Here is a 23873-nt window from a genome sequence, read left to right as displayed (position 1 = left end):
CCATTGCATCGAGGTGGTCACAGACAGCATGCTCCCAAAGACGTGGAATATCATCACCTTCCTACAGGATAACCACAGTCGAATGGATACAGCCTATGGGTAGCCTATGCTCATGTGTTAAGGGGTGATCGTGCTAACCACTCCCTCTATAACCAGGTCATTGCTTGAAATGCACTCAAATCCTCCTCACCTCCTCAACTCCTCCTCACCTCCTCAACTCCTCCTCACCTCCTCAACTCCTCCTCACCTCCTCAACTCCTCCTCACTGAATTGGACTAGCCATGTAAATACTGGGGCTACAAACGCAGTTCAGGGGTTGGGAATCCTGTGGTCAGTAACTCACCTCCTGTCTCCCCAAAGCCTGTCCACCATCTACAAGGCACAAGTCAGGATTGTGATGGGATACTCCCCACTTGCCTGGATGAGTGCAGCTCCCACAACACTCAAGAAGCTCGACACCGTCCAGGACAAAGCAGCCCCGCTTGATGGGCACCCCATCCACAAACATTCACTCCCTCCACCAACCCAGCATCCGAGGGTTTCCAACCTCCAATCTCCAAGACCTCGTCTTGAGGGCACTCGCTTGAGGGGGCAGGCGGAGGCAGAGAGTGTGCGCTGGGCGCCGGCAGTCGGAGGGCTGCTGGAGACCAGGGCCATGCTGGGTCGAAACCAGCTGATGAGCCTCTGGAGTTGTCCGTTAGGCGTCAGATGCTGGATGTGCAGTGGGATGTCCGGGAGGATCTGGTGGAGATCCGTGTGGGTCTGAGTGTCAGGCTCTCTGCTGTGGAGGAGTCCATGTGGAGCATGATCACTGCGTTGACCCTCACGGCCGAGCGCCCTGACTCCACCATTGAGAGAGCGGCCACTCTCATGGAGAGGCAGCACCAGCGACAGAATCAGGGGTTACTGGGGTTGCGCTCGGACCTGCAAGCCCTCAACACAGGCACTGACCTCAGGTGGGCAGTGCCCGTGTGGGAGATGGATGAGGCACACAGTATCCCAGTGAGGTGCCCGTCCATCAATGGTGAGCCGGGAGGTCCAGAACGACCTCGCGTTGGTGCACAAGCTGTCTGACATCTCTGCGGGCTCCTCTGTGACCTTCAGAGCCACTGGCATTGGGTGTCCACCCTCACAGTCAGAGCTGATCCCAGTCCCACTCGTCTGTCCAAATGGAGGTCACTGTCTCCCTGGAGAGAAGAAGCCTCCTTCGGCACTGCACCTCGGACATATTGAGGTAGCTGCATCGCCGCCTGGAAACTCTGGCAGCAGGATAGCAGCGCTCTCTGCGGACCCTTCCGCCTTAGACTACCAGCTGGCCCTGCTCCCCTTGTGCCAGCGCCTCTCCTCCCCACAGGTACCCTCCCCTGGAAGCTGCATTGGGATACCCGGCCTCCTCTCCCTTCTTCCCCTCTCTCCCTCCTCAGGCGGGGTGCGTCCAGCGGAGACCACAATCCCCATTCCCAGGGTGATGGAAGGCTGTCTGGTACCCGGAAGGGTCCCACACGGTCTGAATCCTCCGGGGTCCTTGGAGACACCAATGAGGCCTGAAATGAAGCCTGGAAATGCTCAGAATGAAACCCCGAATGGAGATGAAGCGACCAAGTACCAAAAACACACCAACAGCAAACGATCTCCTGAACTCCTCACGACTCGCGCTGGCAATGCTGCTGACCCTTTTTATCCCACCCGTGGAGGAGGGTTTTGAAAATGTCGGCTGCCCACCTGCCCGTTTTGCCCATGCGACAAGGGCAAAATCGCACTCTGGCAACGCGGAATCGGATTTTAACGGCTTAAGTGACCTTTTAATTGATGGCGGGCGGGTTTTTTTCTGACTTTTCTATGTTTCTAACTGGACTCCTGTTGCTAGGTAACAGCACAGTTTTTTTTCCTACCTTGTGCTAGTGAGACCTTCCCTTCAAGTGTCGTAAAACCTCATTAGTAATGCAGGTATACAAACAGAGCTTAGAAATGCCATCTCCACTGAAAAATGAAACTGGGCCACAGGTTTCATCTTTTAACCCACAAATAGGGAAAAATATACATTAAACTATCTCTAGATCCTAACACCTTGAGCAAACTGACCCCTCCTGGACCATATAGAGTCCAGGATACAATCCCCGCTCGGATCAATTCCTGCCATGTCTGTGAGCTATGCTTCGTTCAACTTTGACCTTTCTCCTCGTCTGACCTCCTGTTGAAACCACTCAGTGAGAGACGTGCTCAGTTCCTGTCTCCACAAACTGTGCTGAAACCACAAGTGCTGGCCCATGACCAGGACTCCACTTCACCTGTGTCTCTCCCCTATCTCATCTGCTCCATGAAACTGATTCTCTGTTTATATCTCGCTCTCTCATTCCCCCCACCACCAGCCATCCCAATCGCTCACCAGGGCAGTCTCTCTGTCACATCCAGGACCTACAAACATCCCCATCTCTACAACCAAATCCAGCCCCTACAACCCTCCCTATCTCTACAACTAACTCCAGCCCCTACAACACCCACTATCTCTACAACCTCTTCCAGCCGCTACAACCCCCGCAATCTCTGAAGTCTCCTCCAGCCCCTACAACACCCCCTATCTCTGAAGCCTCCTCCTGTCCCTACAACTCTCCCTATCTCTATAACCTCCTCCAGATCCTACAACCCTCCCTATCTCAGCAACCTCCTCCAGATCCTACAACACTCCCTATCTCTGTAACCTCCTCCAGATCCTACAACCCTCCCTATCTCTGTAACCTCCTCCAGCCCCTACAACCCTCCCTATCTCTGTAACCTCCTCCAGCCCCTACAACCCTCCCTATCTCGGTAACCTCCTCCAGCCCCGACAAAGTCTCTCTGTCTCAGTAACCCTCCTCCAGCACCTATAAACCCTCCCTGTCTCTGCAACATTCTCCAACCCCAACAACCATCCCTGTCTCTGTAACCGCCTCCAGCCCCCTACAACCCTCCCTATCTCGGAAACCTCCTCCAGCCCCTACAAACCCTCCCTGTCTCTGTAAACCTCCTCCAGCCCCTACAAACCCTCCCTGTCTCTGTAACCTTCTCCAGCCCCTACAACCCTCCCTATCTCTGTAACCTCCTCCAGGCCCTACAACCCTCACTAACTCTGTAACCTCCTCCAGCCCCCTACAACCCTCCCTATCTCTGTAACCTCCTCCAGCCCCTACAACCCTCCCTATCTCTGTAACCTCCTCCAGCCCCTACAACCCTTCCTATCTCTGTAACCTCCTCCTGCCCATACAACCCTCCCTATCTCTGTAACCTCCTCCAGCCCCTACAACCCTCCCTATCTCTGTAACCTCCTCCAGCCCCTCTTGTTTACACACGAATCGGGGTTCCAGGAAGTACAGTGCACCGAAGGGTGGTGCACGTTTCTCATTGTGTGGGTTAAACAAACTATCACAAAATGTAGGTGCAGCTCAGAGCCAGGTACTGGTCACGTACAAGATCGGAAATGATAAAATCAGAGTGAGGTCCATTTCCAGGACTGTGAAAGTTTAATGCATCAAATGTGGAGATTATCCAAGATGAGGTGGTTCATTTACGTTTACCTCCTGATAGGCTGTGAGTATTTACACACTGACTGCAAACCTCAAAAGAATCCGTCCCATAACTTTGAGGGGGTTATCTTTACAACATTTTGGTGTCTATCTCACTGGGTTTTACTGTCCCTCTCTCTCCCTCGTAAAGGTGACTCTGAAACTGGTGGGTTTGGGACCTGCACAGTGACAAGTCCAGACAGACATCCCCAGGCACTTTCTGATGGGGGTTCATACGGACTCGAAACGTTAACCTGGCTCCACTCTCCACACACGCTGCCACATCTGCTGAGTTATTCCAGCATCTTCCGTCTTTATTTCACATTTCCATCATCAGCTGGATTATGCTGCCTGTACTGAGGGAATGCAGCACTGTCGGAGGGTCAGTACTGAGGGGGTGCAGCACTGTCGGAGGGACAGTACTGAGGGAGTGCTGCACTGTCGGAGGGACAGTATTGAGGGATGCCGCACTGTCGGACGGAAAGTACTGAGGGAGTGCAGCACAGTCGGAGAGTCAGTGCTGAGGGAGTGCAACACTGTCGGAGGGACAGTACTGAGGGAGGGCCGCACTGTCGGAGGGTCAGTACTGGGGGAGTGCTGCACTGTCAGTGGGTCAGTACTGAGGGAGTGCCGCACTGTCAGAGGGTCAGTACTGAGGGAGTGCCGCACTGTCGGAGGGTCAGTACTGAGGGAGTGCTGCACTGTCAGTGGGTCAGTACTGAGGGAGTGCCGCACTGTCGGAGGGTCAGTACTGAGGGAGTGCCGCACTTTCCGAGGGTCAGTACTGAGGGAGTGCTTCCTTGTAGAAGGGCCAGGAATCAATGGACACTGCACTGCAATGCACTATCTCTGTAACCTTCCTCCAGACCCTACAACCCTCCCTATCTCTGTAACCTCCTCCAGTCCCTCTTGTTTACACACGAATCGGGGTTCCAGGAAGTACAGTGCACCGAAGGATTGTGCAGGTTTCTCAGTGTGTGGGTTAAACAAACTATCACAAAATGTAGGTGCAGCTCAGAGCCAGGTACTGGTCACGTCCAAGATCGGAAATGAGAAAATCAGAGTGAGGTCCATTTCCAGGACTGTGAAAGTTTAATGCATCAAATGTGGAGATTATACAAGATGAGGTGGTTCATTTACGTTTACCTCCTGATAGGCTGTGAGTATTTACACACTGACTGCAAACCTCAAAAGAATCCGTCCCTTAACTTTGAGGTGGTTATCTTTACAACATTTTGGTGTCTATCTCACTGGGTTTTACTGTCCCTCTCTCTCTCTCGTAAACGTGACTCTGAAACTGGTGGATTTGGGACCTGCACAGTGACAAGTCCAGACAGACATCCCCAGGCATTTTCTGATGGGGGTTCATACGACTCGAAACGTTAACCTGGCTCCACTCTCCACACACGCTGCCAGATCTGCTGAGTTATTCCAGCATCTTCCGTCTTTATTTCACATTTCCATCATCAGCTGGATTATGCTGCCTGTACTGAGGGAGTGCAGCACTGTCGGAGGGACAGTACTGAGGGAGTGCCGCACTGTCGGACGGTTAGTACTGAGGGAGTGCAGCACTGTCGGAGGGTCAGCACTGAGGGAGTGCAGCACTGTCGGAGGGTCAGTACTGAGGGAGTGCAGCACTGTCGGAGGGTCAGTACTGAGGGAGTGCCGCACTGTCGGAGAGTCAGTACTGAGGGAGTGCCGCACTGTCGGAGGGCCAGTACTGAGGGAGTGCAGCACTGTCGGGGGGACAGTACTGAAGGAGTGCTGCACTGTCGGAGGGACAGTACTGAGGGAGTGCTGCACTGTCGGATTGACAGTATTGAGGAAGAGCAGCACTTTCGCTGGGTCAGTACTGAGGGAGCGCCGCATTGTCGGAGGGTCAGTACTGAGGGAGTGCTGCACTGTCAGTGGGACAGTACTGAGGGAGTGCTGCACTGTCAGTGGGTCAGTACTGAGGGAGTGCTGCACTGGCGGAGGGTCAGTACTGAGGGAGTGCCGCACTGTCGGAAAGTCAGTACTGAGGGACTGCTTCCATGTAGAAGGGCCAGGAATCAGTGGACACTGCACTGCAATGCACTATCTCTGTAACCTTCCTTCAGACTCTACAGCCCTCCATATCTCTGTAACCTCTTCCAGCCCCTACAACACTCCCTATCTCTGTAACCTCCTCCAGCCCCTCTTTTTTACACACGAATCGGGGTTCCAGGAAGTACAGTGCACCGAAGGATTTTGCACGTTTCTCAGTGTGTGGGTTAAACAAACTATCACAAAATGTAGGTGCAGCTCAGAGCCAGGTACTGGTCACGTACAAGATCGGAAATGAGAAAATCAGAGTGAGGTCCATTTCCAGGAATGTGAAAGTTTATTGCATCAAATGTGGAGATTATCCAAGATGAGGTGGTTCATTTACGTTTACCTCCTGATAGGCTGTGAGTATTTACACAATGACTGCAAACCTCAAAAGAATCCGTCCCTTAACTTTGAGGTGGTTATCTTTACAACATTTTGGTGTCTATCTCACTGGGTTTTACTGTCCCTCTCTCTCTCTCGTAAACGTGACTCTGAAACTGGTGGGTTTGGGACCTGCACAGTGACAAGTCCAGACAGACATCCCCAGGCATTTTCTGATGGGGGTTCATACGGACTCGAAACGTTAACCTGGCTCCACTCTCCACACACGCTGCCAGATCTGCTGAGTTATTCCAGCATCTTCCGTCTTTATTTCACATTTCCATCATCAGCTGGATTATGCTGCCTGTACTGAGGGAGTGCAGCACTGTCGGAGGGACAGTACAGAGGGAGTGCCGCACTGTCGGAGGGTTAGTACTGAGGGAGTGCAGCACTGTCGGAGGGTCAGCACTGAGGGAGTGCAGCACTGTCGGAGGGTCAGTACTGAGGGAGTGCAGCATTGTCGGAGGGTCAGTACTGAGGGAGTGCCGCACTGTCGGAGGGTCAGTACTGAGGGAGTGCCGCACTGTCGGAGGGCCAGTACTGAGGGAGTGCAGCACTGTCGGGGGGACAGTACTGAAGGAGTGCTACACTGTCGGAGGGACAGTACTGAGGGAGTGCTGCACTGTCGGATTGACAGTATTGAGAAAGAGCAGCACTTTCGGTGGGTCAGTACTGAGGGAGCGCCGCACTGTCGGAGGGTCAGTACTGAGGGAGTGCTGCACTGTCAGTGGGTCAGTACTGAGGGAGTGCTGCACTGTCAGTGGGTCAGTACTGAGGGAGTGCTGCACTGGCGGAGGGTCAGTACTGAGGGAGTGCTGCACTGTCAGTGGGTCAGAACTGAGGGAGTGCCGCACTGTCGGAGGGTCAGTACTGAGGGAGCGCCGCACTGTCGGAGGGTCAGTACTGAGGGAGTGCTGCACTGTCAGTGGGTCAGTACTGAGGGAGTGCCGCACTCTCGGAGGGTCAGTACTGAGGGAGCGCTCCACTGTCAGAGGGTCAGCATTGAGGGAGTGCTGCACTGTCGGAGGGTCAGTACTGAGGCAGCACCGCACTGTCGGAGGTTCAGTACTGAGGGAGTGCCGCACTGTTGGAAAGTCAGTACTGAGGGACTGCTTCCTTGTAGAAGGGCCAGGAATCAGTGGACACTGAACTGCAATGCACTATCTCTGTAACCTTCCTTCAGACTCTACAACCCTCCCTATCTCTGTAACCTCCTCCAGCCCCTACAACCCTCCCTATCTCTGTAACCTCCTCCAGCCCCTCTTGTTTACACACGAATCGGGGTTCCAGGAAGTACAGTGCACCGAAGGATTTTGCACGTTTCTCAGTGTGTGGGTTAAACAAACTATCACAAAATGTAGGTGCAGCTCAGAGCCAGTTACTGGTCACGTACAAGATCGGAAATGAGAAAATCAGAGTGAGGTCCATTTCCAGGAATGTGAAAGTTTATTGCATCAAATGTGGAGATTATCCAAGATGAGGTGGTTCATTTACGTTTACCTCCTGATAGGCTGTGAGTATTTACACACTGACTGCAAACCTCAAAAGAATCCGTCCCTTATCTTTGAGGTGGTTATCTTTACAACATTTTGGTCTCTATCTCACTGGGTTTTACTGTCCCTCTCTCTCTCTCGTAAACGTGACTCTGAAACTGGTGGGTTTGGGACCTGCACAGTGACAAGTCCAGACAGACATCCCCAGGCAATTTCTGATGGGGGTTCATACGGACTCGAAACGTTAACCTGGCTCCACTCTCCACACACGCTGCCAGATCTGCTGAGTTATTCCAGCATCTTCCGTCTTTATTTCACATTTCCATCATCAGCAGGATTATGCTGCCTGTACTGAGGGAGTGCAGCACTGTCGGAGGGTCAGTACTGAGGGAGTGCCGCACTGTCGGAGGGTCAGTGCTGAGGGAGTGCAACACTGTCGGAGGGTCAGTACTGAGGGAGGGCCGCACTGTCGGAGGGTCAGTACTGAGGGAGTGCCGCACTGTCGGAGGGTCAGTACTGAGGGTGTGCCGCACTGTCGGAGGGACAGTTCTGAGGGGGTGCAGCACTATCGGATTGACATTATTGAGGAAGTGCAGCACTGTCGGAGGGCCAGTACTGAGGGAGTGCAGCACTATCGGAGGGTCAGTACTGGGGGAGTGCTGCACTGTCAGTGGGTCAGTACTGAGGGAGTGCTGCACTGTCAGTGGGTCAGTACTGAGGGAATGCAGCTCTGTCAGTGGGTCAGTACTGAGGGAGTGCCGCACTGTCGGAGGGTCAGTACTGAGGGAGTGCCGCACTGTCGGAGGGTCAGTACTGAGGGAGTACCGCACTGTCGGAGGGTCAGTACTGAGGGAGTGCTTCCTTGTAGAAGGGCCAGGATTCAGAGAACACTGCACTTCAATGCACTATCTCTGTAAGCTTCCTTCAGACGCTACAACCCTTGCGAAATCTGACACCTCCCCCAGTCTGTACAACCCTACTTATCTCTGTAACCTCCTCCAGCCCCTACAACCCTCCCTATCTCTGTAACCTCCTCCAGCCCCTACAACCCTCCCTATCTCTGTAACCTCCTCCAGCCCCTACGCCCCTCCCTATCTCTGTAACCTCCTCCAGCCCCTACAACCCTCCCTATCTCTGTAACACTCCTACGACCCTCTGAGATCTCTGCACTCCTCCAATTCCGGCCTCTTGACCATCCCCCCATTCCCATCGCTCCACCATCGGCGGCCGTGCCTTCAGCTGCCTGGGGTCCCCTGAGCTCTGGAATTCCCTCCCTAAACCTCTCCTCCTGTTTCCCTCCCGTCCGACTGCCTTTCCAATCTCTCTCTCTCTCTCTCTCTCTCTGAGTGATCTCTCCCTGAAATCCCCTTCTGTCTTTCCGTGTCATGGTGGGTTTCTGATACAAACTGTCACTGCTGTGAGGCGTTGGCTCATTGTGTTGTTGTGGAAGAGACTGTATCACTGGGACTTGTCTCACTCTCTCTCTCTGATTCACAGCACAGGGACTGGTCACTTCCCTGGTCAGCGATGGGGAAAGCTGTGGGATCCACACGGGTCGCAATGGGCTGGATATGGAAGAGAACTCGGCCGCGTATTGGATCACACGGAGTGAAGATTGGGACAACTTGGCGATCGAGTGTTTGATTGAAGAACTGAAGAGAAACAAGACATTCATGAATGTTTGGGATTTGGCAAGATAGTTTTGGAATTGGCGCACCATTCCCCACGGTCTCCTTAAGGAGAACATGATCGTGGTCACTATGTACACCCATAATGTACCATTGTACAAGGCATTTAACGATGAGGTTCAGGAATATGGAAATATCAACGAATACAACTCCAAATTTAAACTGAAGGGTTTCCACTATCTCCTAACCATCGCTCTCCAGGCATTGAGAGATCATTCCAAACAGTTACACGCTTATCGCGGGTTGAACATTCCCAAGTCTGGGAGACGGGGCCAGGAGCTGAGGTTTGGGAGATTCGCCTCCACCTCCCACAAGAGAAGAGTGTCCGAGGGATTTGGAAACAGGACTTTCTTTGTGCTAAACACGACTTACGGTGTCAAGATCCCCAATTACTCGTTCTTTAAGGAGGAAGATGAGATCTTAATCCCTCCCTACGAGAAATTTGAGATTGTAAAGGCCGAGGGCTCAGGGGGAAACTGCAACTTCACCCTCCGCTCGGGAGGCTACGAGGGAGTTGAGGTGGGGCTGGAGAGGGACGGTAGTGACTGTCTGAGAGTTTACCGGGAGACCCTACTCTGGTGGGTCTGGTTTCTGATCGCCTTGGGGATCTTGGTCACTCTGGGGGGGTTAGGTGCATTTCTCTACAAGGGCTTCTCCCAGGAATATATTCCAATTTCCCAACATCTCCCCAACCCTCAACCCCCATCCAATACCCCTCAAACACCCTCAACCGCACCCCAACTCCCCAAACCTTAACCCCCATCCCTCCCCTCACACACCCTCAACCCCTCCCCAACTCCCCAAACCTTAACCCCATCCCTCCCCTCACACACCCTCAACCCCTCCCCACCCCCCAACGCTCAACCCCATCCCTCCCCTCACACACCCTCAACCCCTCCCCACCTCCCCAACCCTCAACACCCATCCCTCCCCTCACACACCCTCAACACCTCCCCACCTCCCCAACCCTCAACATCATCCCTCCCCTCACACACCCTCATCCCCTCCCCACCTCCCCAACCCTCAACCCCCATTCCTCCCCTCAACCCCTCCCCACCTCCCCAACCCTCAACGCCCATCCCTCCCCTCACACACCCTCAACCCCTCCCCACCTCCCCAACCCTCAACCCCCCTCCCTCCCCTCACATACCCTCAACCCCTCCCCAACCTCGCACACCATCAACCCTCACGCGCCTAATGATCTAAACTCTGCCCTCATAATCCCTAACCATGTTCCCCGCATGTCAAATGATCAGGTCTGAGGGGCTGAATGGCCTCCTCCTCTTCCTATCTGTGCAAACTGTATATTAAGGTCATGTTTGATAGAATGACAGTGTTTTAAATGTTGAATTAACAATGTTGACCTCAAATTAAAATAATTTGTGCTCTATCCTTTTCACAAGCAATATTTCAATAAAAACTAACGAGCAACTATCCAAATATCTCTGATCATTGTAACTTATTGGAATCTTGCTGTGCAGACTCTATACGTTGAACTGGTGAAGTGGGCAGGCAGATGGCAATTGCAGTTTAACGTAGAGAGTGAAGTGGTTCATTTTGGGAGGAAGAATTTGGAGAGACAATATCAAATAAAGGGTACAATTCTAAAGGGGGACAGGTTGAGTGAGCGGGTAATAAAGCAGACAGTATCCTGGGCTTTATTAATAGGGGTATAGATTACAAGAGCAGGGAGGTTATGTTAAACGTGTATAAAACACTGGCTCAGCCTCAGCAAGAGAATTGTGTCCAGTTCCAGGCATCACACTTCAGGGAGGATGAAAAAGGCTTCAGGGAGAGGGCAGAAAAGATTCAGAGAATGGTTCCAGGGATGAGGAAATTCAGGAATGGGAGATCAAAGGACAGTGATCAGGAGCAGGAACCCTGGCTGATTTCCCCTCTCTCTCTCTAACCCAGGGATCACTGGACAGTGATCAGGAGCAGGAACCCTGGCTGATTTCCCCTCTCCCTCTCTAACCCAGGGATCACTGGACAGTGATCAGGAGCAGGAACCCTGGCTGATTTCCCCTCTCTCTCTAACCCAGGGATCACTGGACAGTGATCAGGAGCGGGAACCCTGGCTTATTTCCGCTCTCTCTCTCTAACCCAGGGATCACTGGACAGTGATCGGGAGCAGGAACCCTGACTGATTTTCCCATTTCCATCTAACACTGGTACCACTGGTCAGTGATCAGGAGCTGGAACCCTGGCTGATTTCCCCTCTGTCTCAAACCCCAGGATCACTGGACAGTGAGCAGGCAAAGGAATCCTGGCTGATTTCCCATCTCCATCTTACACAGGAACAACTGGACAGTGATCAGGAGCAGGAACCCTGGCTGATTTCCCCTCTCTCTCTCTCTCTAACCCAGGGATCACTGGACAGTGGTCAGGAGCGGGGGCCCTGGTTGATTTCTCCTCTTAACTTTAACCCAGGTATCACTGGACAGTGATCAGAACAGGAACACTGGCTGATTTCCCTTTCTGTCTCTTTCTCTCTCTCTGACCCAGACATTAGAGGACAGTGATCGAGATGATTTCCCCTCTCTCTCTAACCCAGGGATCACTGGACAGTGATCAGGAGCGGGAACCCTGGCTTATTTCCGCTCTCTCTCTCTAACCCAGGGATCACTGGACAGTGATCGGGAGCAGGAACCCTGACTGATTTTCCCATTTCCATCTAACACTGGTACCACTGGTCAGTGATCAGGAGCTGGAACCCTGGCTGATTTCCCCTCTGTCTCAAACCCCAGGATCACTGGACAGTGATCAGGCAAAGGAATCCTGGCTGATTTCCCATCTCCATCTTACACAGGAACAACTGGACAGTGATCAGGAGCAGGAACCCTGGCTGATTTCCCCTCTCTCTCTCTCTCTAACCCAGGGATCACTGGACAGTGGTCAGGAGCGGGGGCCCTGGTTGATTTCTCCTCTTAACTTTAACCCAGGTATCACTGGACAGTGATCAGAACAGGAACACTGGCTGATTTCCCTTTCTGTCTCTTTCTCTCTCTCTGACCCAGACATTAGAGGACAGTGATCGGGATGTTTTCCGCTCTGTCTCCAGCCCTGGGATCACTGGACAGTGATCAGGAGCAGGAACCCGGGCTGATTTCCCCTCTCTCTCTAACCCAGAGATCACTGGTCATTGATCAGGAAAAGGAAGCCTGGCTGATTTCCCGTCTCTCTCTAACCCATTACACAGTGTTCAAGAGCAGGAACCCTGGATGATTTCCTGTCTCTGTCTCTGTCTCTGTCTCTGTCACTCTGTGCCAGACATCACTGGACAGTGATCAGGAGCAGGAACACTGGCTGCTTACCCATCTCCATCTAACACAGGTACCACTGGACAGTGATCAGGAGCAGGAACCCTGGCTGATTTCCACCCTCTCTCTAACCCAGGGATCACTGGACAGTGATCAGGAGCAGGAACCCTGGCTGATTTCCCCTCTCTCTATCTAACCCGGGATCACTGGACAGTGATCAGGAGCAGGAACCCTGGCTGATTTCACCTCTCTCTCGCTCTCTAACCCAGGGATCACTGGACAGTTTTAAGGAGCGGGGGCCCTGGTTGATTTCTCTTCTCTAACTTTAACCCAGGTATCACTGGACAGTGATCAGAACAGGAACACTGGCTGATTTCCCTTTCTGTCTCTTTCTGTCTCTCTGACCCAGACATTAGAGGACAGTGATCGAGATGATTTCCCCTCTCTCTCTAACCCAGGGATCACTGGTCATTGATCAGGAAAAGGAAGCCTGGCTGATTTCCCGTCTCTCTCTAACCCATTACACAGTGTTCAAGAGCAGGAACCCTGGATGATTTCCTGTCTCTGTCTCTGACTCTGTTTCTGTCTCTGTCTTTGTCACTCTGTGCCAGACATCACTGGTCACTGATCAGGAGCAGGAACCCTGGCTGCTTTCCCATCTCCATCTAACACAGGTACCACTGGACAGTGATCAGGAACAGGAACCCTGGCTGATTTCCCCTCTGTATCTAACCCGGGATCACTGGACAGTGATCAGGGGCAGAAAACCTGGCTGATTTCCTCTTTCTCTCTCTAACTCAGGGATCACTGGACAGTGATCAGGATCAGGAACACTGGCTGATTCCCCCTCTCTCTTTCTAACCCAGGGATCACTGGACAGTGATCGGGAGCAGGAACCCTGACTGATTTTCCCATTTCCATCTAACACTGGTACCACTGGTCAGTGATCAGGAGCAGGAACCCTGGATAGATTTCCCTCTTTCTCTAACCCAGGGATCACTGGACAGTGATCAGGAGCAGGAACCCTGGCTGATTTCCTCTCTCTCACTCTCTCTCACTCACTCTCTCTCGCATTTTCTCTCTTACACTCACTCACTCACTCTCTCTCACTCACTCTCTCTCACTCACTCTCTCTCACTCACTCTCTCTCTCATTTTCTCTCTTACACTCACTCACTCACTCTCTCTCACTCACTCTCTCTCACTCACTCTCTCTCACTCACTCTCTCTCACTCACTCTCTCTCACTCACTCTCTCTCACTCACTCTCTCTCACTCACTCTCTCACTCTCACTCTGATTCCAACATCATTGGGCAGTGATCGGCAGCAAGATCCCTGGCTGATTTCCCAACTCCATCTAACACAGGAACCAATGGACAGTGATCAGGAGCAGGAACCCTGGCTGATTTCCCCTCTCTCTCTAACCCAGGGATCACTGGAAAGTGATCAGGAGCAGGAACCCTGGCTGATTTCCCCTCTCTCTCTCTAACCCAGGGATCACTGGACAGTGATAAGGAGCGGGGGCCCTGGCTGATTTCACCTCTCTCTCTCTCTCTAATCCAGAGATCACTGGACAGTGATAAGGAGCAGGAACCCTGGCTGATTTCTCCTCTTAACTTTAACCCAGGTATCACTGGACAGTGATCAGAACAGGAACACTGGCTGATTTCCCTTTCTGTCTCTTTCTCTCTCTCTGACCCAGACATTAGAGGACAGTGATCGGGATGATTTCCGCTCTGTCCCTAGCCCTGGGATCACTGGACAGTGATCAGGAGCAGGAACCCGGGCTGATGTCCCCTCTCTCTCTAACCCAGGGATCACTGGTCATTGATCAGGAAAAGGAAGCCTGGCTGATTTCCCGTCTCTCTCTAACCCATTACACAGTGTTCAAGAGCAGGAACCCTGGCTGATTTCCCCTCTCTCTCTAACCCAGGGACCACTGGACAGTGATCAGGAGCAGGAACCCTGGCTGATTTCCACTCTCTCACTCTCTCTCACTCACTCTCTCTCAGTCATTCTCTCTCACTCACTCTCTCTCACTGATTCTCTCTCACTCACTCTCTCTCACTGATTCTCTCTCACTCACTCTCTCTCACTCACTCTCTCTCACTCACTCTCTCTCACTCACTCTCTCTCACTCACTCTCTCTCTCTCACTCTGATTCCAACATCATTGGACAGTGATCGGCAGCAAGATCTCTGGCTGATTTCCCAACTCCATCTAACACAGGAACCAATGGACAGTGATCAGGAGAAGGAACCCTGGCTGATTTCCACCCTCTCTAACCCGGGATCACTGGACAGTGATCAGGAGCAGGAACCCTGGCTGATTTCCCCTCTCTCTCTCTCTAACCCGGGATCACTGGACAGTCATCGGGAGCAGGAACCCTGGTTGATTTCACATCTCCATCTAACCAAGGGATCACTGGACAGTGATCAGGAGCAGGAACCCTGGCTGATTTCACCCCTCTCTCTCTAACCCAGGGATCACTGGACAGTGATGAGGAGCAGGATCCTGGCTGATTTCCTCTCTCTCTCTCTACCCCAGGGATCACTGGACAGTGATCAGGAGCAGGAACCCTGGCTGATTTCCCCTCTCTCTCTAACCCAGGGATCACTGGACAGTGATCAGGAGCAGGAACCCTGGTTGATTTCACATCTCCATCTAACCAAGGGATCACTGGACAGTGATCAGGAGCAGGAACCCTGGCTGATTCCCCCTCTCTCTCTAACCCATGGATCACTGGACAGTGATCAGGAGCAGGAACCCTGCCTGATTCCCCCTCTCTCTCTAACCCAGGGATCACTGTACAGTGATCAGGAGCAGGAACAATGGCTGATTCCCTCTCTCACTCTCTCTCACTCTCTCTCACTCTCTCTCACCCTCTCTCACCCTCTCTCACCCTCTCTCACCCTCTCTCACTCTCTCTCACCCTCTCTCACCCTCTCTCAACCATTCTCACCCTCTCTCAACCTCTCTCACCCTCTCTCACCCTCTCTCACCCTCTCTCACCCTCTCTCACTCTCTCTCACTCTCTATGACCCAGACATCACTGTACAGTGATCGGGAGCAGGAACCCTGGCTGATTTCCAATCTCCATCTAACCCAGAGACCACTGGACAGTGATAAGGAGCAGGAACCCTGGCTGATTTCCACAGTCAATCTAACCCGGGGATTCACTGGACAGTGATAAGGAACAGGGGTCCTGGCTGATATCTCCTCTCTCTCTAAACCCAGGTGCCCACAGGACAGTGATCAGGGCCACGAGTCCTGGCGGATATCCCTTCTGTCTCTCTCTATCTCTCTCTAGCCCAGGGATCACATTACAGTGATCGGGAGCAGGAACCCTGGATAGATTTCCCTCTCTCTCTAACCCAGGGATCACTGGACAGTGATCGGGAGCAGGAACCCTGGATAGATTTCCCTCTCTCTCTAACCCAGGGATCACTGGACAGTGATCAGGAGCAGGAAACCTGGTTGATTCCCCCAATCACTCTAACCCAGGGATCACTGGACAGTGATCAGGAGCAGGAACCCTGGCTGATTTCCCCTCTCTCTCTAACCCAGGGATCACTGGACAGTGATCAGGACCACGAACCCTGGCTGATTTCCTCTCTCTCTCACTAACCCAGGGATCACTGGACAGTGATCAGGAGCAGGAACCCTGGCTGATTTCCCCTCTCTCACTAACCCAGACATCACTGGACAGTGATCAGGAGCAGGAACCCTGGCTGATTTCCCCTCTCTCTCTCTAACCCAGGTATCACTGGATAGTGATCAGGAGCAGGAACCCTGGCTGATTTCTCCTCTCTATCTCTAACCCAGGGATCACTGGACAGTGATCAGGAGTTGGAAACCTGGCTGATTTCCTCTCTCTTTCTAACCCAGGGATCACTGGACAGTGATCAGGAGCAGGAACCTTGGCTGATTTCCCCTCTCTCTTTCTAACCCAGGGATCACTGGACAGTGATCAGGAGCAGGAACCCTGGCTGATTTCCTCTCTCTCTCTAACCCAGGGATCACTGGACAGTGATCAGGAGCAGTTTTGATCTCCCTCTAGTGTCAGAACATTGCCAGGGCAGGTACCGGACATTAATAAGGAGTAAAGCTCCATCAACACTCTGCACATCCAACGCATCAAACCCACCTTCCTCTGATTTCCCCAACTCCCACTTTCTCACCATCATCCTCAATCCCACCTGCTCCTCATATCCTTCATTCCCACTTTACGAAACATCCCTCAATCCCAGCATCTCCCCGTATCCCTCAATCCCACTTTCTCCCCGTAGCCCTCCATCCCACCTTCTCCCCATATCCCTCAATCCCACCTTCTCCCCATATCCCTCAATCCCACCTTCTACTCATATCCCACAATCCCACCTTCTCTCCATAACCCTCAATCCCACCTTCTCTCCATATCCCTCAATCCCACCTTCTCTCCATATCCCTCAATCCCACCTTCTCCCCGTATCCCTCAATCCCACCTTCTCCCCATATCCCTCAATCCCACCTTCTCCCCATATCCCTCAATCCCACCTTCTCCCCACGCCCCTCAATCCCACCTTCTCCCCATATCCCTCAATCCCACCTTCTCCCCATGTCCCTCAATCCCACCTTCGCCCCACGCCCCTCATTCCCACCTTCTCCCCATGCCCCTCAATCCCACCTTCTCCCCACGCCCCTCAATCCCACCTTCTCCCCATATCCCTCAATCCCACCTTCTCCCCATATCCTTCAATCCCACCTTCTCCCCATATGCCTCAATCCCACCTTCTCCCCACGCCCCTCAATCCCACCTTCTCCCCACGCCCCTCAATCCCACCTTCTCTCCATATCCCTCAATCCCAGCATCTCCCCGTATCCCAAAATCCCACCTTCATCCCAAATCTCTCAATACCACCTTCTCCCCACTCTCCTCAATCCCACCTTCTCCCCATAGCCCTCAATCCCTCCTTCTCTCCATATCCCTCAATCCCACCTTCTCACCATTATGTGTGTTTTGGACACTAACATTTTTTGCTTCCATTTCTGTTCACCTCCAGGTGAAGCACAGATTCTGTCTTTGAAACTGGATAAGGTTATTCCCTGGATACTGGCTCCATTTTTCCGATATGAAGGATCTCTCAGCACTCCGCCCTGTACAGAGAATGTCGTTTGGACTTTTATCGAGCGCCCCATGTCTAAGAGTATCTCACAGGTACAGTTCTGTTAGCAACCCTCCGCACGTCCGCGACAGAGACCAAGGGAGAGATCGATGCATTGGGGTAACTTCAGATCATGTGGAGAGAGGAACAGGAGGAGGCCATTCAGCCCCTCGAGCCTGATGTCTCTTCCATTCGGCCACGGCTCTGAACCCCAAGATTTCCAGCAGAGGGTCCGATGATCTTCTCCTGCCCTGAGAGACAGGTCAGGCATTTACCGACCTCACTGAGTGAGACTCAGTGCAGAGGAAGACTCTGGCTCATTCCAGGCAATTTGTGGAGAGCTCACCTGAGATAACGCAGCCTGATGTACACCATTGCATCGAGGTGGTCACAGACACCATGTTCCCAAAGACGTGGAATATCATCACCTTCCTACAGGATAACCACAGTCGAATGGATACAGCCTATGGGTAGCCTATGCTCATGTGTTAAGGGGTGATCGTGCTAACCACTCGCTCTATAAACAGGTCATTGCTTGAAATGCACACAACTCCTCCTCACCTCCTCAATTCCTCCTCAACTCCTCAACTCCTCCTCACTTCCTCAACTCCTCCTCACCTCCTCAACTCCTCCTCACCTCCTCAACTCCTCATCACCCTCTCAACTCCTCCTCACCTCCTCAACTCCTCCTCACCTCCTCAACTCCTCCTCACCTCCTCAACTCCTCATCACCCTCTCAACTCCTCCTCACCTCCTCAACTCCTCCTCACCTCCTCAACTCCTCCTCACCTCCTCAACTCCTCCTCACCTCCTCAACTCCTCCTCACTGAACTGGACTAGCCATTTAAATTCTGTGGCTACAAACGCAGGTCATGGGTTTGGAATCCTGCAGTGAGTAACTCACCTCCTGTCTCCCCAAAGCCTGTCCACCATCTACAAGGCACAAGTCAGGATTGTGATGGGATACTCCCCACTTGCCTGGATGAGTGCAGCTCCCACAACACTCAAGAAGCTCGACACCGTCCAGGACAAAGCAGCCCCGCTTGATGGGCACCCCATCCACAAACATTCACTCCCTCCACCAACCCAGCATCCAAGGCTTTCCAACCTCCAATCTCCAAGACCTCGTCTTGAGGGCACTCGCTTGAGGGGGCAGGCGGAGGCAGAGAGTGTGCGCTGGGCGCCGGCAGTCGGAGGGCTGCTGGAGACCATGACCATGCTGGGTCGAAACCAGCTGATGAGCCTCTGGAGTTGTCCGTCAGGCGGCAGATGCTGGATGTCCAGTGGGATGTCCGGGAGGATCTGGTGGAGATCCTTGTGGGTCTGAGTGCCAGGCTCTCTGCTGTGGAGGAGTCCATGTGGAGCATGATCACTGCGTTAACCCTCACGGCCGAGCACCCTGACTCCTCCATTGAGAGAGCGGCCACTCACATGGAGAGGCAGCACCAGCGACAGAATCAGGGGTTACTGGGGTTGCGCTCGGACCTGCAAGACCTCAAGACAGGCACTGACCTCAGGTGGTCAGTGCCCGTGTGGGAGATGGATGAGGCACCCAGTATCCCAGTGAGGTGCCCGTCCATCAATGGTGAGCCGGGAGGTCCAGAACGACCTCGCGTTGGCGCACAAGCTGTCTGACATCTCTGCGGGCTCCTCTGTGACCTTCAGAGCCACTGGCATTGGGTGTCCACCCACACAGTCAGAGCTGATCCCAGTCCCACTCATCTGTCCAAATGGAGGTCACTGTCTCCCTGGAGAGAAGAAGCCTCCTTCGGCACTGCACCTCGGACATATTGAGGTAGCTGCATCGCCGCCTGGAAACTCTGGCAGCAGGATAGCAGCGCTCTCTGCGGATCCTCCAGCCTTAGACTACCAGCTGGCCCTGCTCCCCTTGTGCCAGCACCTCTCCTCCCCACAGGTACCCTCCCCTGGAAGCTGCATTGGGATATCCGGCCTCCTCTCCCTTCTGCCCCTCTCTCCCTCCTCAGGGGGTGTGCGTCCAGCGGAGACCACAATCCCCATTCCCAGGGTGATGGAAGGCTGTCTGGTAACTGGAAGGGTCCCACACGGTCTGAAACCTCCGGGGTCCTTGGAGACACCAATGAGGCCTGAAATGAAGCCTGGAAATGCTCAGAATGAAGCCCCGAATGGAGATGAAGCTACCAAGTACCAAAAACACACCAACAGCAAACGATCTCCTGAACTCCTCACGACTCGCGCTGGCAATGCTGCTGACCCTTTTTATCCAACCCGTGGAGGAGGGTTTTGAAATTGTCGGCTGCCCACCTGCCCGTTTTGCCCATGCGACAAGGGCAAATTCGCACTCTGGTAACGCGGAATCGGATTTTAACGGCTTAAGTGACCTTTTAATTGATGGCGGGTGGGTTTTTTCTGACTTTTCTCTCTTTCTAACTGGACTCCTGTTGCTAGGTAACAGCACAGTTTTTTTTTCTACCTTGTGCTTGTGAGACCTTCCCTTCAAGTGTCGTAAAACCTCATTAGTAATGCAGGTATACAAACAGAGCTTAGAGATTCCATCTCCACTGAAAAATGAAACTGGACCACAGGTTTCATCTTTTAACCCACAAATAGGGAAAAATATACATTAAACTATCTCTAGATCCTAACACCTTGAGCAAACTGACCCCTCCTGGACCATATAGAGTCCAGGATACACTCCCCGCTCGGATCAATTCCTGCCATGTCTGTGAGCAGTGCTTCGTTCAACTTTGACCTTTCTCCTCGTCTGACCTCCTGGTTAAACCACTCAGTGAGAGACGTGCTCAGTTCCTGTCTCCACAAACTGTGCTGAAACCACAAGTGCTGGGCCATGACCAGGTCTCCACTTCACCTGTGTCTCTCCCCTATCTCATCTGCTCCATGAAACTGATTCTCTGTTTATATCTCGCTCTCTCATTCCCCCCACCACCAGCAATCCCAATCGCTCACCCGGGCTATCTCTCTGTCACATCCAGGACCTACAAACATCCCCATCTCTACAACCAAATCCAGCCCCTACAACCCTCCCTATCTCTGTAACCTCCAGCCCCTACAACACCCAATATCTCTACAACCTCTTCCAGCCGCTACAACCCCCGCAATCTCTGAAGTCTCCTCCAGCCCCTAAAACACCCCCTATCTCTGAAGCCTCCTCCTGACCCTACAACACTCCCTATCTCTATAGCCTCCTTCAGCCCCTACGACCCTCCCTATCTCTGAAACCTCCTACAACCCTCCCTGTCTCTATAACCTCCTCCAGATCCTACAACCCTCCCTATCTCTGTAACCTCCTCCAGATCCTACAACCCTCCCTATCTCTGTAACCTCCTCCAGATCCTACAACCCTCCCTATCTCTGTAACCTCCTCCAGACCTTACAACACTCCCTATCTCTGTAACCTCCTCCAGCCCCTGCAACCCTCCCTATCTCTGTAACCTTATCCAGACCCTACAATCCTCCCTGTCTCTGAAACATTCTACAGCCCTCCCTATCTCTGTAACCTCCTCTAAGCCCCTAAAACCCTCCCTATCTCTGTAACCTCCTCCAGCCCCTACAACCCTACCTATCTCGGTAACCTCCTCCAGCCCCTACAAAGTCTCTCTGTCTCTGTAACCCTCCTCCAGCCCCTACAAACCCTCCGTGTCTCTGTAACCTTCTCCAACCCCAACAACCATCCCTGTCTCTGTAACCGCCTCCAGCCCCTACAACCCTCCCTATCTCGGAAACCTCCTCCAGCCCCTAAAACCCTCGCTGTCTCCGTAAACCTCCTCCAGCCCCTACAAACCCTCCCTGTCTCTTTAACCTTCTCCAGCACCTACAAACCTCCCTATCTCTGTAACCTCCTCCAGCCCCTACAACCCTCCCTAACTTTGTAACCTCCTCCAGCCCATACAACCATCCCTATCTCTGTAATCTCCTCCAGCCCCTACAACCCTCCCTATCTCTGTAACCTCCTTCAGCCCCTCTTGTTTACACACGAATCGGGGTTCCAGGAAGTACAGTGCACCGAAGGATTGTGCAGGTTTCTCAGTGTGTGGGTTAAACAAACTATCACAAAATGTAGGTGCAGCTCAGAGCCAGGTACTGGTCACGTACAAGATCAGAAATGAGAAAATCAGAGTGAGGTCCATTTCCAGGAATGTGAAAGTTTAATGCATCAAATGTGGAGATTATACAAGATGAGGTGGTTCATTTACGTTTACCTCCTGATAGGCTGTGAGTATTTACACACTGACTGCAAACCTCAAAAGAATCCGTCCCTTATCTTTGAGGTGGTTATCTTTACAACATTTTGGTCTCTATCTCACTGGGTTTTACTGTCCCTCTCTCTCTCTCGTAAACGTGACTCTGAAACTGGTGGGTTCGGGACCTGCACAGTGACAAGTCCAGACAGACATCCCCAGGCATTTTCTGATGGGGGTTCATACGGACTCGAAACGTTAACCTGGCTCCACTCTCCACACACGCTGCCAGATCTGCTGAGTTATTCCAGCATCTTCCGTCTTTATTTCACATTTCCATCATCAGCAGGATTATGCTGCGTGTATTGAGGGAGTGCCGCACTGTCGGTGGGTCAGTACTGAGTGAGTGCAGCGCTGTCGGAGGGTCAGTGCTGAGGGAGTGCTGCACTGTCGGAGGGTCAGTACTGAGGGAGTGCAGCGCTGTCGGAGGGTCAGTACTGAGGGAGTGCCGCACTGTCAGAGGGTCAGCACTGAGGGAGTGCCGCACTGTCGGAGGGTCAGTACTGAGGGAGTGCTGCACTGTCGGAGGGTCAGTACTGAGGGAGTGCTGCACTGTCAGAGGGTCAGTACTGAGGGAGTGCCGCACTGTCGGAGGGTCAGTACTGAGGGAGTGCTGCACTGTCGGAGGGTCAGTGCTGAGGGAGTGCTGCACTGTCGGAGGAACAGTACTGAAGGAGTGCAGCACTGATGGAGGGTCAGTGCTGAGGGAGTGCAGCACTGTCGGAGGGACGGCACTGAGGGAGTGCAGCACTTTTGGAGTGTCAGTGCTTAGGGAGTGCAGCACTGTCGGAGGAACAGTACTGAGGGAGTGCCGCATTGTCGGAGGGACGGTACTGAGGGAGTATAGCACTGTTGGAGGGTCAGTACTGAGGGAGTGCTGCACTGTCGGAGGGACAGTAGAGAGGGAGTGCAGCAGTGTCGGGGGGAAGGTACTGAGTGAGTCCAGTGCTGTGGGAGGAACAGTATTAAGGGAGTACAGCACTGTTGGAGTGACGCTATTGTGGGAGTGCAGCACTATCGGTGGGTCAGTACTGAGGGAATGCAAGACTGTGGAAGGGACGGTACTGAGGGAGTGCCGCACTGTTGGAGGGACAGCATTGAGGGAGTGCAGCACTGTCGGATGGTCAGTGCTGAGGGAATGCAGCACTGTCGGAGAGTTAGTACTGCGAGAGTGCTGCACTGTCGGAGGGTCAGTACTGAGGGAGTGCTGCACTGTCGAAGGGTCAGTACTGAGGGAGTGCTGCACTGTCAGAGGATCAGTACTGAGGGAGTGCCGCACTGTCGGAGGGTCAGTAATGAGGGAGTGCAGCACTGTCGGAGGGTCAGTACTGAGGGAGTGTTGCACTGTCGGAGGGTCAGTACTGAGGGAGTGCCGCACTGTCGGAGGGTCAGTACTGAGGGAGTGCTGCACTGTCGGAGGGTGAGTAATGAGGGAGTGCCGCTCTGTCGGAGGGTCAGTACTGAGTGAGTGCTGCACTGTCGGAGGGTCAGTACTGAGGGAGTGTTGCACTGTCGGACGGTCAGTACTGAGGGAGTGGTGCACTGTCGGAGGGTCAGTAGTGAGGGAGTGCTGCACTGTCGGAGTGTCAGTACTGAGGGAGTGCCGCACTGTCGGAGGGTCAGTACTAAGGGAGTGCTGCACTGTCGGAGGGTCAGTACTGAGGGAGCGCCGCACTGTCGGAGGTTCAGTACTGAGGGAGTGCCGCACTGTCGGAGGGTCAGTACGGAGGGAGTGCTGCACTGTCGGAGGGTCAGTACTGAGGGAGTGCTGCACTGTCGGAGGGTCAGCACTGAGGGAGCGCCGCTCTGTCGGAGGGTCAGTACTGAGGGAGTGCCGCACTGTCGGAGGGTTAGTACTGAGGAAGTGCTTCCTTGTAGAAGGGCCAGGAATCAGAGGACAATGCACTGCAATGCACTATCTCTGTAATCTTCCTTCAGACGCTACAACACTTGCTACATCTGACACCTCCCCCGGATTGTACAACCCTACTTATCTCTGTAACCTCATCCAGCCCCTACAAACATCCCTATCTCTGTAAGCTCCTCCAGCCCCCTGCAACC

The 23873-nt window shown here is 53.1% G+C and overlaps 1 pseudogene; it reads left to right on the top strand.

The window, feature by feature from the left end:
- The first annotated feature begins 3500 nt into the window (after positions 1-3500).
- Positions 3501-9927, top strand: LOC144674271 (erythroblast NAD(P)(+)--arginine ADP-ribosyltransferase-like; annotated as a pseudogene).
- Positions 9928-23873: the final 13946 nt, after the last annotated feature.

This window comes from Cetorhinus maximus, unplaced genomic scaffold, assembly GCF_964194155.1.
Source record: "Cetorhinus maximus unplaced genomic scaffold, sCetMax3.hap1.1 HAP1_SCAFFOLD_603, whole genome shotgun sequence".
Classification (NCBI taxonomy): domain Eukaryota; kingdom Metazoa; phylum Chordata; class Chondrichthyes; order Lamniformes; family Cetorhinidae; genus Cetorhinus; species Cetorhinus maximus.
The sequence above is the reverse complement of the archived record's forward strand: the minus strand, read 5'-3'. Positions and strand labels throughout refer to the sequence as shown.